Below are 17237 nucleotides of genomic sequence, written 5' to 3' on the forward strand. Positions count from 1 at the left end.
GGCTGGTTATTCTAGAGATAGAGTTTAGTAGACTCTTCTGCTAAAGATCCTTTATGACCTGATGCTACTTCCTTATTGAAAACATATTATTAAATCATAGTACTGTGATCAAAAACACCTACATAGATATTCTGATGACAAAAAATTTGAAAAGATGCTACTTAAAATTCATGATTTATGACAACAAGTGAAATGTGTAAGGACAACAATTCTTGAGGGTCCTTTTCCTTTTTTAATTTAATGTCCAGGGTGAGACAGGCCCCTGAAGAAGTGAAAACCAATTCCTTCTTGCCAATGTGGAGCTGTAATGCAGTTTGAAAGAGGTTAACATCTGATCAGATATGTGGGAATAATGGTGCTAAAACTCCTATGTGGCCTGATTTCATTTATTCTAGATTTGTAGGCTGTGTTCATACCCCCAGGAGGCCATAGAATCCTGTGAAGTTCTTGATGAGCATTTAGGTAAAATGGAACTTTAAATAAGTGAACTCTGACCTTCTCTGTGCAGTTCAGTACAAGCAGAGAATTCTTGTCATTTTTTGACATTGTTCCCAGATGTGTGAAGACTGCAGTCACTCACCCTAGACTTGAAGACACAAGAGCATTAGGTAAAATAGTACGCCTCCGTTCATAATTTGGGGATAGAATGCCAAATGTGTGATTCCCCTGCTTCAGGTTCTTGACAGCTAGTGTTATAGGCATTTACCACCATTCCCAAGCTAGTGTTTTGAGTTAGTATGAAACTGCTCAGGAGACATCTCATGTGTCAGATGTGGCCATCTGTTTACTTGCAGCACTCTTTTGCATTAGATCACTGGGTCTTAAGAGGATATTTGAGACTCTTACCGATGTATGAATTGAACAGAGAGAGACATTTATTCTTTAGTTTTGCTGTTTTCTCATGCTTCCGCATGAGAGCTATCTTCATGATCATCAGCTGGGTGAATTGTACTTTGAACTTCCTCAATGAGAGGTAGGCAGGAAGATAAGATCCCTCCTTTTAGCCTCTGGAGGGCGTGAATAGAAATAGAAGGAAGATGTGTTCTTATTGCCTAAGCATTGGAATGGGACATGGATTTGCCTCCATTCTGAACTATCTCCAAACGAAAGCCTTCCCTGGGCTTTTAGTGATACGAGTGGGATAATTTCTGTGGGTGTTGACTGTAGAGATTTATGACCCACATGTGTGTGTGTGTGTGTGTGTGTGTGTGTGTGTGTGTGTGTGTGTGTGTGTGTGTATTACAGCTGTTCAGGTCTGAAGGACAGAAGGAGTGTGAGGAATCAAAAGTAGCTCCCATAAATGAGTTCCACATTCGTGGGCAACCATTGAATCCCACAGAGTTAAGAGTTGATAATAAACTCCCAAGAAAAGTACCAATAAAAGAAGATAAATATGTACTACAACCTTCCTTAATGAAACTAGAGTCTTCAGTTGGTGGCAAAGAGAGAGGCCAAGTAGGATGTAAAGCTTAATTTCATTTTATTTTATTTACAGTGTTTCTGGGAATTTTTCATTGCCTTCACCCAGAAGATGATGCATAGACTTATAACATTGCTCTGTGGAAGCTTTGGGCATCAAGGGAGTTTTGTTATAATGGTGTTATTGACCCGAAGTCTTTTTGAGATATGTGACAAAATCACATCCGATTAATCATTAAAAATATGTTTTTGGAACTATTGCTAACTGATACGTTCTTTAGTCAATGTCACTGAAAGGAAAAAAAATAGTAATCTCACGAGTTACAAAAGAATTGCTTTGAAAATCCTGCCATTACTCTTTTTCTCAACACCCAGCACTAATATTTAAATCACTCGTTTGTCTGACACCCTGGGGACAGAACTGGGACAAGGAAACATAGTAATGTTAAAGATGGGCAGGAAATAACTAACCGACTCTTTTGAATTCAGTTTCTTTTTCTGAAAAAGTAGGATGATAGTATATGGTATACTTAGCCTTCTATGATTATTATAAGAAATACAGTAATGGATTACACAACTATCTGTAATAACAAGACCTACCAACGCTATAGTCCTTATGTGATATGGTCACGTCTGACTCTGGTAGTAAATTTACCTAAGGGTGAATTAAGTACAGTATAAAGAGCTTTAAGGACAATAACTACTTGGGAAACACCTTGGAAAAGATTTTGGGTACATATTACATTGTGCAATAGCATGCCCTTGGGTTATAACATCTAATCTCTTTGTGGAAGAGATTGGCAGACTTAAGGATAGTCATCAGAACACATGTGATCCTGTTAAGAGAAAACTCTAAATTCCCCCAGGAGAACCATGAAGGAGAATTTGTCATAGGCCTTACTCTCACCTCATGTAGCTTCAGGCATCCCTTGACTTGATGAAATCAGGGTCTTCCTGAATCTTTCTCTCATTCTCCTTCACTAGGACTCTGTTTCTAAAATTACTCAGTTTGATAAAGATATTGTGTTAGGACAAACCCAAAAGATCTCCACATTATCATCAAAGACTATTTCTAAATTAGGTCTCATTCCCTAACCCTAGGTGTTAGGACTTTAATATTTTTGAATGGACATTACCAAAAATAGTATTTCCTTAAGTAAGAGACAAGGAGCTTTGAACATTTTGGAAAGGTAGATAAAACAACCATGATTTCCCTAGAGATTAGAAAGAAGATCACCTCTTGGGAATTATAATCCATTGGTAAATCTTTTCTTTTATCACATACTGGCTGGAATATCTAAGAGCATTCTGTGACTCTCTTCATCTAAAAAAGTCACCATTTCCTCTTAAGAATTATAATAAATGAAAAAGTATAGCAATAGTGATTTATCAACTGTTATACAAACAATATCACTAAAATACAGTTATGAATCCTTTATTTTGTGTTTTATCATTCCCAGATGATTCTAAAAACCAAGTAAAGAAAGTAGAAAGCTCTAGAGAGGCTGAAAGACAAGTCAAACCAGAAACAAAGACTTGTGTATGCATTGAGCTCTTGAATTAGCAATGAGTGATTTCACTAGAAATATTAACACGGTTTAATAACTGACTATTTGTAAGTATAGTTTAAAATGTATTGCATGTTTCATCATTTCCTCTGTGGAGTTATTTTCTTTATTAGACTTTACAGAGAGCCAAAAAGCTTTAAAAAATATCAGCAGTTCTTTAGAAGAAAGGACTCTGAAATACCTAGAGTAGGATAATATACAAAATGAAAAATATATATGTGTGTGTATGTGTGTATACATGCATATACATACACATGTATGTATATACATATATGCATGAATGTATATGTGCATATGAACATATACACATGTATGTGTGTATTTTTTCCCAGGAAAAACAATTTTGATATAGTCTGAAAGGCCAAACTGCATTCTACTCACTCTGAGCTAAATGTTTATGCTTGGCTAAATGAACTTTTTCAGCTTTTTATTCTGCATGCCTGGTAAAAATTCTGTGTGCCCGCAGATTGCTATTATGACCACTGCAGACAGGGAAAAATGACTTGGGAGAAACAGCCACTACTAGGGAGAGACAAGTAACTTCTCAGGGGAGGAAGATGCATGCAAGGGTTATTAGCATATATTCAACTGCCTGAACTTCAACTATGTGCAGACAGTTTGTTATTTGCCAGAATAGGAACATAAGTTACCTTCTAATCCCTTGTCTTAGGCACCAAGCTGATAGAAATCAAGAGAGAAGGAATCCCACGCTTTTCTAGTCTCTGGACCATTTATCTTTATGGCCATGGTCATTGTCCTTTAGGTGACAAGGCTGCTGGGACTGGTAGAAGGGCAAACTCTACCAGTTAGTTGGTATCTAGTAACTAATAATGACTGAAGGTTTAAGTGCAGAGAAGAAAACCAGGAACCAGACAGGGACCCTTCAGAGGACAATCTCTCAGCAGGGTCTAATAAGTCCACATTAACTATATGCCTTAAAAGTAAACAGGATATGAAGGCAATGTGTATGCATGTAAGAAAAATTAGAAAGTGTGGTAAATAGTAATGACCTATAGTAACTCCAAATTGCAAAGAGAATCTGTCTCCTGGATTAAGGCCTCCCGTGGTTTCCTGTCTCTAGACAAAAGATTATTTCCTCTCTCTCTTTCTCCCTCTCCCTCTCCCTCTCCCTCTCTCTCTGTCCCTCTCTCTCTCTCTCTGTCTCTCTCTCTCTCTCTCTCTCTTTCCCTCCCTCCCTCCCTCCCTCCCTCCCTTCCTTCCTTCCTCCCTTCTTCCCTCCCTCCCCTTTCCTCCTTTCTGTGTTCAGTACTTTACTCTTGCTAGGTAGGTACACTACCACTTGTGCCACACTCCCAGCTCTTCATTATATATGTGCGTGTATGTGTACGTGTATGAATATTATATAATTATATAATGAATATTATAAATAGTATAATTACACAATGACTATTATATAATATATAATTATATATTATATAATATAAAATAAATATTATAATATAAAAATAAATATCTAAATGTAATATAAATCTGAGTATAACTATATATATATATACACACACACATATATTTTAGCTAGTCTAACGATTTTTGCTAGGGTCAGCCTTGTACCTCTATGTACATACTTATGACTCTATGACTCCTAACTACGTTAGGATTACAGGCAGAAACCACTAAGTCCAGTCCCTCAGATATGCTTTTCTTAGTAGAGCCTTTGCCTGCAGGAGTACCTCCAATGTTAGAAGAACTCTGTGAAAACTCATCTTAGTTTTACCTCTGTTCCACCACTGTCTACGTTGTTTGTGTGAGCAAGACTTTGGGGCCCAGATGATACTTCTGTGAGTAGACAATTCCTGTTCTAGTTACATTATGCTAGCTAAATGAAACCAGATGCCAGTTTATTGTGTGAATTATCACTATGAATATTCTTGGTGTTGTCTTATCCAGATGACTTGGAGATACAGCTGGGAGGGACCAAGTGACAAAGAATCAAGTGGCCGGTTCACTTTTCTTTATCTTTCTTTGCTTATTCAGATGGAATGCTAAGAGGTACTTTTATTATATACATATTATACATATAATATATATATATCCTTTCCTTTATTGATTTATATCTGCCCAAATAAATGTGTTAATAATTACTTCTTTTAATTTTGTTGAAAGCATTTCCCTCCCTCCATTGCTCCGTGCCACCACCTCCTCCGGCCCCACCCACCCCCCATCAGGGTTAACCTCCTATCTCAGGCCATGCTCCTACTACCTGGGTTTTACCACAGGGCTTGAGATCACAAGGATGCACCACCATATTTAGCTTATTAGTTGAGATAGGCCTTTTTGCCAAGGAGGACCTCAAATTGGGATCCTCTTAATCTCTGACTCTTGAGCAGCTAGGATTACAGATATAAGGAACCATGCTTAGCTCTTTATTTTATTTTTAAAAATGTAAAGAAAATGATATAACAATTTTCTTTGAGCAGGGCACTGGTGGCTTAAGCCTGCAATCCTAAATACTCAAAAACTGAGATCTGAGAATGCTGGTTCAACACAAGCAAGGAAAGCCCTTGAGACTCTTAGCTCCAATTAACCACCCCCCAAACCCCCTAGAAGTAGAGCTGTGGCTCAAGTAGTAGAACACACACATAGGCACATGCACACACACACACACACACACACACACACACACACACACACACACACACGAATGTACACAACATATAACACCCAGCATACTTTTCTGTAATCTATCTTATTCAATTTTTGAAATCTGTCTTCACAGACACATTTTCCTTATTGTTGTTACTATTTACTCATACAAATTCATTGTGCATCAGTTTTTCATTCTGTTTTAGTTGTTTCATTTATTTGTCTTGTTAAAATATTGCTTTATTTAAGGTTGTGAATGTACAGTTCCTGTGTACATGTATGCGGATTTCATCAGGCTCGTTCCTATAATAGGGCTGCTCGGTGGTAATGGATGCACATGTTCCAGTTTACAAAGTCTCAGATTTGGTTTTTCAAAGGGAAACTATCAATTCACATTCTTATAGTTGGATTTCTGTTTTTAATATGGTCTCTAGTATTTTAAGATCTGAGAGTATTTTAATTAATTGTCAATCTGATAGGCAAAATATTTGAATGGTTTTATTAGGAACACGGGCAGAAAAGCTTTTCATTCATCTTCAAGTTAAATTTTATCTTTTATAATTTGTGTCTTATATTCTGGCCTTGAAAACATAATTGTGTTCTCTTAACATTATTGTGCACATAGGAATTACAATCCTTTAAAAAATATGTAATCATTGTCCCTTAGTCTGTTGCTTGCGTTAGTATTTTAAATTAATTATCTTTAAGTAGTTTTACAAAGGCGTTGCCATTTAACAAAGCAGTTTATGAGTACAATGCATCTTCATTAGTGTCACTCCTTCCAACATTTTTACCCACCCCTCTCCTGACATAAGATAAAGGTTTTAAATTCAGAAGTTATTTTCCTGTTTAATGTATTATGCATATATATATGTGTGAATATGTTCTCTATGTGTAAAGTATATGTATGTGGTGACTATGCATTTGTGTATAAGTATGTGTGATATGTTGTATATACATATCTGGGGTATATTATGTGTCTTGTCTAACTAAACCCATTGCAGAGATATTCATCTATTTTTTTCCTAATTTTTTTAGGAGTCATATTTTGTTTCTTTTTGATTTTGGGGGGAAACCATCATAACCATTGCATTACTTTGCATTCCCGTAGACAGTAGATAGGGGTTTCATTTTCTTTTTAAAATTTTTTTCCTAATTTAAAAGATTTTTTTCCTCCTGTGGCTCATGCCTTTTGTCCTAGCTACTCAGGAGGCTGAGATCTGAGTATCATGGTATGAAGCTCTGGCAGAAAAGTCCCTGTGAGGTCTTATCTCCAGTTAACTACTCAAAAACTGTAAGTGGAGCTGTGGCTCAAAGTGGTACAATGCTAGCCTTGAGCAAAAAGAGCTCAGAGACAGCACCAGGGCTCTGAGTTCAAGCCCTACAATTGACCAAAAAACAATTTGTTTTCTGGCAAGGTCTGGTTCAAATTTAAGGATGGTTCAAGGCTAACCCGTGCAAGAAAGCCCATGAGACTCTTATCGCCAATTAACCATCAAAAAAAGCGAGAAATGAAGTTGTGGCTCAAGTAGTAGAGTCCTAGTCTTGAGGACATAAAAAAAGATCAGACAGTGGCCTTGTCCTTGAGTTCAAACCCTAGAACAAGCGCTGAAAAACAAAACAAAACAGAACAAAATCAAAGCTGGACACTGGTGGCTCATGCCTGTAATCCTAGCTACTCAGGAGGCTGAGACCTGAGGATCGTGGTTCAAAGCCAGTCCCAGGCATTAAAGAACATGCAGCTCTTCTCTCCAATTTACCACTAGAAAACCAGAAGTGGCGTTGTAGCTCAAGGAGTAAGGTGGTTAGCCTTGAGCTGAAGAGCACAGGGACAACACTCAGGCCTAGAGTTCAAGCCCCATGACAGACAGACAAAGAAACAAACAAAAACCCCCAAATGTATTGTAAGAGTGACTATTTGTGGGCAATAATACAATACATAAGTGTTTAGGAATTTCTCCATTTCTTCTAGAATATCAACTATGTTGGCATACGGTTGTTCATACTAATCTGTAATGATATTAAACTGGGTTATACCTGAATTTCACGCCTGCACAATCACTGGAGGCACAGTGTAGAGATTGCAAAGTGATAGCAGGCCCAGACTTTGGTCTGTCCACCTTCACATGGTCTCTGCCTTTTTCGTGAGACAGTCTAGAAGCCTCATTTTCGAGATCTGGCATATGTATAGAGGGATCATTTTCTGTCAAGTCCTGGGTCTCACTGAGCATTTGTAACATTGAGATCAAACATAAAACCCATCCCAGCTTTTGTACCCTGCTCCCTTGGGGTGGAATCATATTCCTTGCTTTGCCACCAAAAGAGAAGGGAGGGGTAGTGGTTACAGTCAGTTGCCAAGCCTTAGGCATTTCTGAAGGTTAAAGCTGTGGTTAGAATATCATCAGTAGAGATCATGGGGATTTGTCCAGCACTGTTTTTTTTTTCTTTAAGTTTCTATCGTTGAATTTTGAGTTTTTATATGTTTGAAATACAAGTTTTGAATCAGACATGTGATTTGAAAACATTTTCTTTTGTTTTAAATTTTTTAAATTATTTTTAAGTAGTTGTACAAAGGAGTTGCCACTTATCTAAGTAGTTTATGAATATAAGACATCTTGATCACTGTCACCTCTTTCAACATTTTACCCACTCCTCCTCTATCCCCTCCTTCCATCACTCCTCTTAAGTTTGTAGGATGTACATTGGGTTCTTGGTTGCATTTTACCCCTTTCCATTTGTCTGTTCCATTACCTTTGACTCTATTTCACCCTTTTCAAGTGATAACTTTTTGGTGTTTTATTTTGCTATTTAAAGGAATTACTCTACTTGAGTTCTCCATTGAATCTGTCATATTTCAGTTAATACATTTGTAAACACTTGGATATTGCCCAATATATTTACTTATGAGTTTGTAAGCTAAATCTAGCTTCCACATAGAAGAGGAAAACATGGATCCTCTGTCTCTCTGGAGCTACCTTTCATTTAACATAAATTTCCCCAGGTTTTTTCACTTTTTTTTTTTTTTACAAAGGATGCAATGTCATTCTTTCTAATGGATCAGGAGAATTCCACTGTGCATATATACCACATCTTCTTGATTCATTTATCCTTTCAGGCCCATCTGGGCTGATTCCATACCTTGGCCATGGTGAATAATGCTGCATAAACATGGTTGTACTGGTGGTTTGTTGGATCCTGGTTTGTAAGGTTTGCAATCTTTTGTATAAATACTCACCAGGAAGATCTTAAGCACTGGAAAGTGAGGTATTTCTGTCCATGCAGGGCTGCTTGACATAGTGAGTGAGGTGATGTGGGAAACCACACTTTCCCTGCTGCCTTCAGTAGTCTGTTCATGGGGTTATACTAACAGCAGACACTCTGGTGATAGTGCACTGAATGAGTGGCAGACACTTCCCTGATGTCATTAGCTCATCTAGTTAGTTTTGTGGCTTGTGTAGATGTGCAACTTGGTCACGGGGGATTATATGCAGCCATCACCTTGCTCTACCTATGCAAAGCTATTTATTTCGGTGAAAGGTACTAGCAAGGTCTGTTTGCAGCTGTATAAGAGAATTAAAAGTCTGAGTTGATCCTAGAAAAAAAAGCAGTGAGAAAACTACCTTGAAGCATTGCAAACATTTGGGAAAATACATTGTAACCCTCATAAAGATTTTTAAGAGATGGGTAGAAGACAAGGGTTGAATACCCTTAATTTTGTTTTCTCCTTGCAAGGAAATGGATAGGAAGAAAGTCAAAGTAGACTTGAGAAATAGAGATGAGTTTGAGGAGGTTGCTGTCAAAGCTTACCTGTAGAAAACCTAAGGCACAATAAGAATGGCCTATAGACACATGAAGAAATGCTCAACATCTCTGGCCATAAAAGAAATGCAAATCAAAACAACTCTAAGATTCCACCTCACTCCAGTTAGAATAGCCAGGATCAAGAAATCTAATAACAACAGATGCTGGAGGGGATGTGGCCAGGAGGGATCACTACTACACTGTTGGTGGGAGTGCAAACTCCTTCAACCACAACAGAAAGCAGTCTGGCAGTTCCTCAAAAGACTAAACATAGAACTCCCCTATGACCCAGCAATTCCACTACTTGGCATTTACCCAATTGTCTAGAAACAAAGATATACTAAATCCACTAGCACAACGATGTTCATTGCAGCACTATTTACCATAGCAAAGATATGGAACCAACCCAGATGCCCCTCAGTTGATGAGTGGATCAACAAGATGTGGTATTTATACATAGTGGAATTCTATGCTGCTGTCAGAAAGAATGGCATCATCCCATTTGTTAGGAAATGGAAAGACTTAGAAAAAAATCATATCATGTGAAGTAAGCCAGGCTCAAAGGAACATAAGCTCAATGGTTTCCCTCATTTGTCATAACCAGCAGAAACCTTGGGCTCTCCTAGCAGAGATTTACAATAGCGCAAAACCTAGATATATAAGCCCATATAGTATGATGCTAAATGAAAGGACCTCCAGGATGTAGAAACAAAAGCCATATAATGAGTGATTGTTGTCCTTAATGTACTATGTTATCTCTCATCTCTTTTACTGTCCCTTGGTTATCTCATATTGTTACAGTATTTCACCTTGTTATCTGATATATTGTATATATGCGTATTTGGTTATTTAAAGTTGGATAAGGAAGGCAGGAAAACAAGATGAGGGGTGGGAGTGGGGGAGGAAAATGGGGACCAAGACATGAGAAAGGGTATCAATGTATGTGAAGTAATGCACCTTCTATCTGGTGAATATAATGTAACACTTCTATTAACTACAATAAAAATGTATGAAAAAAAACCTTAAGGCAGAAATTTCATTTTTATGCATTTTATGAGGTAAATCTAGAATAACTTCCTGGTGAAATCTGTTTGTCTGTTTTTAATGTCCTGTGTCCCTTTGGAACTTTTTCCTACCTCTTTTATTTCTCACCTTCCTGTTTGGCAGGAAATAAAATTCATACACTAAAACCTTGCAGCAGAAGCTGAGAGGTCCCCAGTCCACGCTCACTGCCTTCTTCATTTCATCTGTGGCAGCTTCTGTGGCCTCTGGGGCTCTGTCAATTCAAAGGGCCATTGCCGGTAAGGAGCACGTGGCTTGCTTCTAGAAACTGGAAAACCCCCAAACCAGGAAACTCACTCTGTTCATGTACAAAAGAGAGAGTTTCATCTTTTAAAAGCCTTTTTGTATTAGTTTATATTAAATCATGCATGTCAGGTATTTCACAACATGATCTAATCAGTCCAAATGTTTCCATTTCTGCATTTTAGAGCAAGAATAGAACTCATATGATCGTGCTGAAACCTTTGGCTTCCCATTCTTTTTTCTTTGTGTGTGTGTGTGTGTGTGTGTGTGTGTGTGTGTGTGTGTGTGTGTGCGTGCACTGGGGCTTGAATTTAGGGCCTGGGTGCTATTGTTTTGCTCAAGACTAGCACTCTACTACTGGAGCTGCAGCTCTACTTCTGGCTTTTCTGGTGGTTAATTGGAGGTAAGAGTCTCGTGCACTTTCCTGCCTGTGCTGGGGTTGAATCTTGAGCCTCACATCTCAGCATTCTAAATGGTTAGGATTATGGGTATGATCCACTAGCACTCAGCTTCTGTGTTAGTGCTCATTGTCACATAGGTGCCCTCTAAACAGTATATTGTAATATTAGGGAGAAAGCTGAAGCTCAATATATTTCTGAGGTTCTGTCATGTTTGGACACATGGCTAAAAATAGATTTATCGCTATATATTTTGCTATTGTTTATATGTTGCATTTACTTCATTTGAGTATTTTCTATATTTATGAGTAAAAATATTACTCATATGATGAACATGCTTCCTGGTATATATGTGTAACAAATTTTACAAGTATATGCTTAGTAAGGGAATACGATAAACAGTCTATGAGGATTGAAGTTGGGAAATGCTAAGTTGTCTCTCAAAGTATGTGCTCCAATTCATACACATATTCTCACTATATGGGTCCCTACTGTTAGTACATTTCTGCTCATACTATTAAATTTCTTAAATCCTGCCAACCCGTGGAAATGAAATTTTATTTTTTCCTTGATCTTAATTTCTATGCCCTGATTTCTAATGAAGTTGAACTGCATTTAATAGTTTTGTTGCCAAAAAGCACTGTGTGTTCTCTGAAGTACTTGCTATTTTGCCTATTCTTCAGTAGTGTTTAGGACTTCTTTATATATTTGTGTATCTTGGAAACAAGTCCCTTATCAAAAATGTTTTATGCATATCTTCTCACAATTGCAGCATGGCTCTTTATTTCTCAAAGGGTGGTTTCTGCTCCATAATAAGCAGAAGCTCTTAGTTTTAATGTAATTAGATCTATCAATTGTTCTGCAGTTAATGTTTTTTGAATTTCACTTGAGATATTGTGCCCTACAGCTTCATCATGATATTTCCTGTATTTTCTTCCCAAATTTTTAAGAGTAATTTCCTTCATGGTTTTCTGTAAAGAGCTTAGAGAAAATTAAAAACAACAACAACAACAATAGTTGTAGGCCTTGGCATAGGAGTTACAGAGTAGAAATCATTGGCTAAAATTGCTTGGACCTCTTCTAGCTGCTTTCTATGGAGTGCTGGACCTGGCAAAAAGAGTGGTTGCCAGACAACTTGTTTTTTTTTTATTATTAAAGGATTTATTAACATTGATTTTTACATCACATTTCATGTTTAACAAACAAGTATTCAAGAAGGGAATTTCTATATATAATCACTGGTACTTCGGTAACTTTTTAAATGACAATCAAAGCTCAATTTTCAGATTGCATATTTCATGTGTATAATCAATGAAGTATGCACTCCTCCTTTCCATTGCGGTTAGGAATCATCAGGAAATAGGGTTACATGTGTGTAGTAAAGGTAATCTCCAGCTATAGATAGCTGATTATCAAGACAAGTCTACTGTTTATCACTGGCATAGGAATGACCAATGCAAGGCTTATCCTTTTAGAATAATCTATTAATACAGTAGGCCTAACTATTCAGAATCAGCCTTTCTCAGTGACTGGAGATAGTGAGAGGCTCATAAGAACATCTGTATTTCACCTTCTTCTTTGTCCTCAGGATCTGAGGCTTGGTCATCTCAGTCCCTCGAGGATGAACACTAGCAGCAATACTGCTCTTGAAAGCTACTGAGCATAGGATTCAGTGAGCAAGGCAAGATAGCTTAGGCCAGGGTATGAAAGGAGTGCTTGTATGTGTGGTGGGAGTGGTGGGGGGCGGGGGAAGGAGGCAAGGCATAACTTCTTTGCTATTTTTGGATTCCTTCTAGGAAGAAAATGTTCTAAAACTGTGATTTCTTTTTCTGAATGTTAAGAAACTTTTTAAACTATTGAGAAATATTTTCCAGAGATAGATTAAGACATTGGGTTAAAACACTTGCGATGAGATCAATTAGATTTTACAAAAATGAGAGATCAGAAAACAAAGGTTAATTGATTTTGTGTTTTATAGAGCACATACTTTTAAGAGTTGGGAAGTAAATATTAATTATAAAAACTTAGATCTGAGATTAGGGACTGTTGATTGATAGGTCCATCAGGCACAGAACCTTGCCATCTGATAGTTTCTTTCTTCTTAAAGTTAAAGTTTCAAAGAAACATTCAAAGAATGTCTTTTTGGAGTACTGAAATGAGGACCTAAACAGGGAACAATTTTTAAAAAGTAAAGCTTATAAAGTCATCGGGCCATGTCTTTAGATAGAGGGAACATTCTGAGAATTCAGAATGGTTTTTACTATTTTGGTAAGTTTCATGTGGTGTTATCGTTAACTGGTAAGGTCTCTTCCAGTTAGTTTTAGTGGCATGAAATCTACCCTGCTATTTGATTATACAGCATAAAGTTGGCAGAGGTGAAATAGGTGTGTAAACTTTCCCATAGTAGCCATGTACTTGTAAGTGTGGTCAATGGATTTCTTTTCTTGTTGTATCCTTTGTTGTATCTGGAGTTTTATTTTATTTCAAGTTGTATTTCTCTATGAGCAGAAGTTGATCAGACTAGATCCAATGGGGTTTTCTGCTCCATAATGTGGCTTGATCATGTTCTCCCAGAACTTATTTAGTGGCTCTGGGGTTCTCTTGCTACTGAATGTGCCTGAAATTCATACTTCACCAAATAGTGAGTTTGTCAAAAGTTGGTCTTTCATATCAAGATAAACTGGAAGCATGAAGAGAGCAGACGGTTTGCTTCTGTTGTCAGTGTACAACTTTTCCAAATGGAGGCAAGGAAGAGAAAAAAAGAAAGGAAAAGAAGCTGGGTGCCGGTGGCTTATGCCTGTAATCCTAGGTACTCAGGAAGCTGAGACCTGAGGGTCATGCTTCAAAGCCAGCCTGGGCAGGAAACTCTGTTAGTCTCTTATCTTCAATAAACTACTCAGAAAAAGCCAGAAGTGGTATTATGCCTTAAGTGTTCGAGTTCTAGCTTTGAGAAGAAAAATAGCACAGGGACAGAGCTCAGACCTTGAATTCAAGTCCTAGGACCAGAAAAAAAAAAGAAGAATTCCATTGTGTATAAATACCACATCTTGTTGATCCACTCATCAACTAAGGGACATCTGGGTTGGTTCCATATCTTTCCTATAGTAAATAGTGCTGCAATGAACATCATTGTGCTTGTGGATTTAGTATGTCCTTGTTTCTGAACAATTGGGTAAATGCCAAGTAGTGGAATTGCTGGGTCATAGGGAAGCTCTATGTTTAGTCTTTTGAGGAACTGCCAGATTGTTTTCCATAGTGGTTGAACGAGTTTGCACTCCCACCAACAGTGTAGTAGTGATCCCTCCTGGCCACATCCCCTCCAGCATATGTTGTTATTAGTTTTCTTGATCCTGGCCATTCTAACTGGAGTGAGGTGGAATCTTAGAGTTGTTTTGATTTGCATTTCTTTTATGGCCAGAGATGTTGAGCATTTCTTCATGTGTCTATAGGCCATTTTTGTTTCTTCTTCAGAGAAGACTCTCTTTAAGTCTTTGGCCCATCTTTTAATGGGATGGTTGTTACTTTGGAGACTAGTTAGAAAAAATCATATTAAGTGAAGTAAGCCAGACTCAAAGGAACATAGGCTCAATGGTTTCCCTCATTTGTCATAATCAATAGAAACCTTGGGCTCTCCTAGCAGAGATTTGCAATAGAACAAAACCTAGATACATAAGGTCATATAGTATGATGCTAAATGAAAGGACCTCTAGGATATAGAAACAAAAGCCATATAATGAGTGATTGTTGTCCTTAATGTACTATGTTATCTCTCATGTCTTTTGCTGTCCCTTGGTTATATCATATTGTCACAATATCTCACTTTGTTATCTGATATATTGGATATATTTGTATTTGGTTATTTGAAATTGGATAGAGAAGGGGGGAAAACAAGATGAGGGGTGGGAGTGGGGGAGGAAAATGGGGACCAAGACATGAGAAAGGGTATCAATGTATGTGAAGTAATGCACCTTCTTTCTGGCAAATATAATGTAACCCTTCTATTAATTACAATAAATATATATATATTAAAAAAGCTAAACATCAAAAAAAGGAGGACAGAAAGTAAATGAGAGAGCCAAAGTTTTCAGATGAGAAAATGAGAAGCAAAGCAAAGGAAGTTATGTTACTCTAGATAAATTTCATTTAGTGCAGAACTGAAAATGAAGAAGGAAAAAAGGAAGAAAAGGAGGGCTGGATGGAGGGAGGGAGAGTGAGAAGTGGTAGGGGGAAGAAATGGCTGAGAGTGCAATCAAATATGTTGATTGAATGCAGACACCTTCCAGTTGGGCTAAAATTTCAGCTTTATTCTTTCCAGACTTGTAGCCTTTACCAAGCCTTTGCCGGCTAAAGCTTTTACTTATTTTTAGTAATCATTAGTAAGATCGGCCATCCTCTGCCGATCTTCTTACTTGTAAAATAGAGAAGCTGTTCTTACAGAACTGTTAGAAGGCCCAAATAAGATTATTTGCAAAGTGCTTTTATGTGTGGTATTATTAATTCATTTTCTGTTGCTCATGAAATTATCACAAACTGTAAATTACTAAGAGAAGAGGTTTATTATGGCCAGAGGTTCAAGGTCAAGGGGCACCATTTGGTGAAGGGCCTCTCGTTGACAGGATATAAGATAGGTGGAGTGCATGTGGTGTCTTCTGGTTTGTTTCCTCATCTTCAAAAGCCACCAGGATTCAAGCATAAGGATTTCACTCTAGTAGCTGCATCAAATCCTAATCAGCTCACAACAGTCTGATTTCTAACGTGTATCATCAGATTAAATTTCTACTGCCTTAATAATTCACAATGGAAATTAAATTTCCCTACCTGAAGTCCTGGAGGACACACTCACAAACATATACAAATCAGAACAATCCTAAGTAAGTAATTATCAATGCTTTTACCCCCCCCCACACAATGCTTTTGAGATCTGTTGGCACATTTTATATATAATATATATATATATATATTTCACGATAACACTCTCTGAAATCAAGCTGAAAGAACATAGAGGAAAGTTAACCTTTCCCATGCAATTAGTATTCCTTGATTAATATAATTGAGTTAGCTGGTTAATGAACGTAATTGGAAAAACTGAAAAAGGTTTATTTGTGTAGACACACTGATTCAATAATTTGTCCTGATTTGTTTATTTAGCCTAGATAAGTTTAGACCATTAGGTACTTGAAAATTAAAATATTTTTCCATACAAATCTCTTTTCAACATTTTCCAGTATATTGTGTTTGATAATTCAAGATTTCCAATCCAAATGGAAATGGAATAAAGAGAATAAAGTTTTCGAGTCTAATAAAAGTCTCCCTATATAAGATTTGAAAGAAAAAAAATCGCCTTTTTTTTAGGACAGGGTCATTCTGGTATATGAATAATCAAATTCTGTTGAATTTGCAAAATGATCTCCTTAGTATCACACAAGGTTTTAAGCAGTAACTAAGTGATTATTGAAAGTTTCCATGAGGACTCTTTAAGTCCTAATGAGAAGTGAGACTATTCCTAAGAATGGAACATCTTCCTAAATCAAGTCCTCAGGAATATTGAGAGGTCTATGAAAAATATGAACTGGGGATGGAGAAAAGACGATAAGAATGATGAATAGAGGATGAACATTTGATCAAAGTACAATATTTGCATGTATAAAATGAAACCCCTTTACATAATTAATATATGCTAATAACATTAAAAATGAAACCAGAACTTAACTGGAATTTTCTCTGCTCTAATACTTCAATTCAAAGGAAAGTTGATGGAAAATTCTCATTCTGATTATGGCTTTGGCCCGAATTAAAAAGAATACCTTTGGAAAGCCACTAAACTCCTCTAGGTCTCAGTCACTTCAGTCTCATGAGGGCAGATCTCTGGTTTCCTTTTAGCTCTCAGGCAAGAAGTCACTTGTAAACTTCTTTTGTTTGTACAAAAAATGCTTCACTCACTAGTCTTGTGAAATCTGACCAGGTAAGAGCAACTTCTCTCCCTTGTTCTGGGACATGTTCTCAATAGTCCTAAATCAGAACCTTTGAGATAATCATTCCAACTACCACATGTTGTTAAAGTGGTCAGTTGTAAATGGGAGAAGCAGGTGTTTCTATATTGTGAGAATGATGTCAATGAAGCATAATCCTAAAAGCTACATAA

The sequence above is a fragment of the Megascapheus bottae genome, chromosome 3 (genome assembly GCF_031878675.1).
Source record: "Megascapheus bottae isolate mThoBot1 chromosome 3, mThoBot2.hap1, whole genome shotgun sequence".
NCBI classification, from domain to species: Eukaryota; Metazoa; Chordata; class Mammalia; order Rodentia; family Geomyidae; genus Megascapheus; species Megascapheus bottae.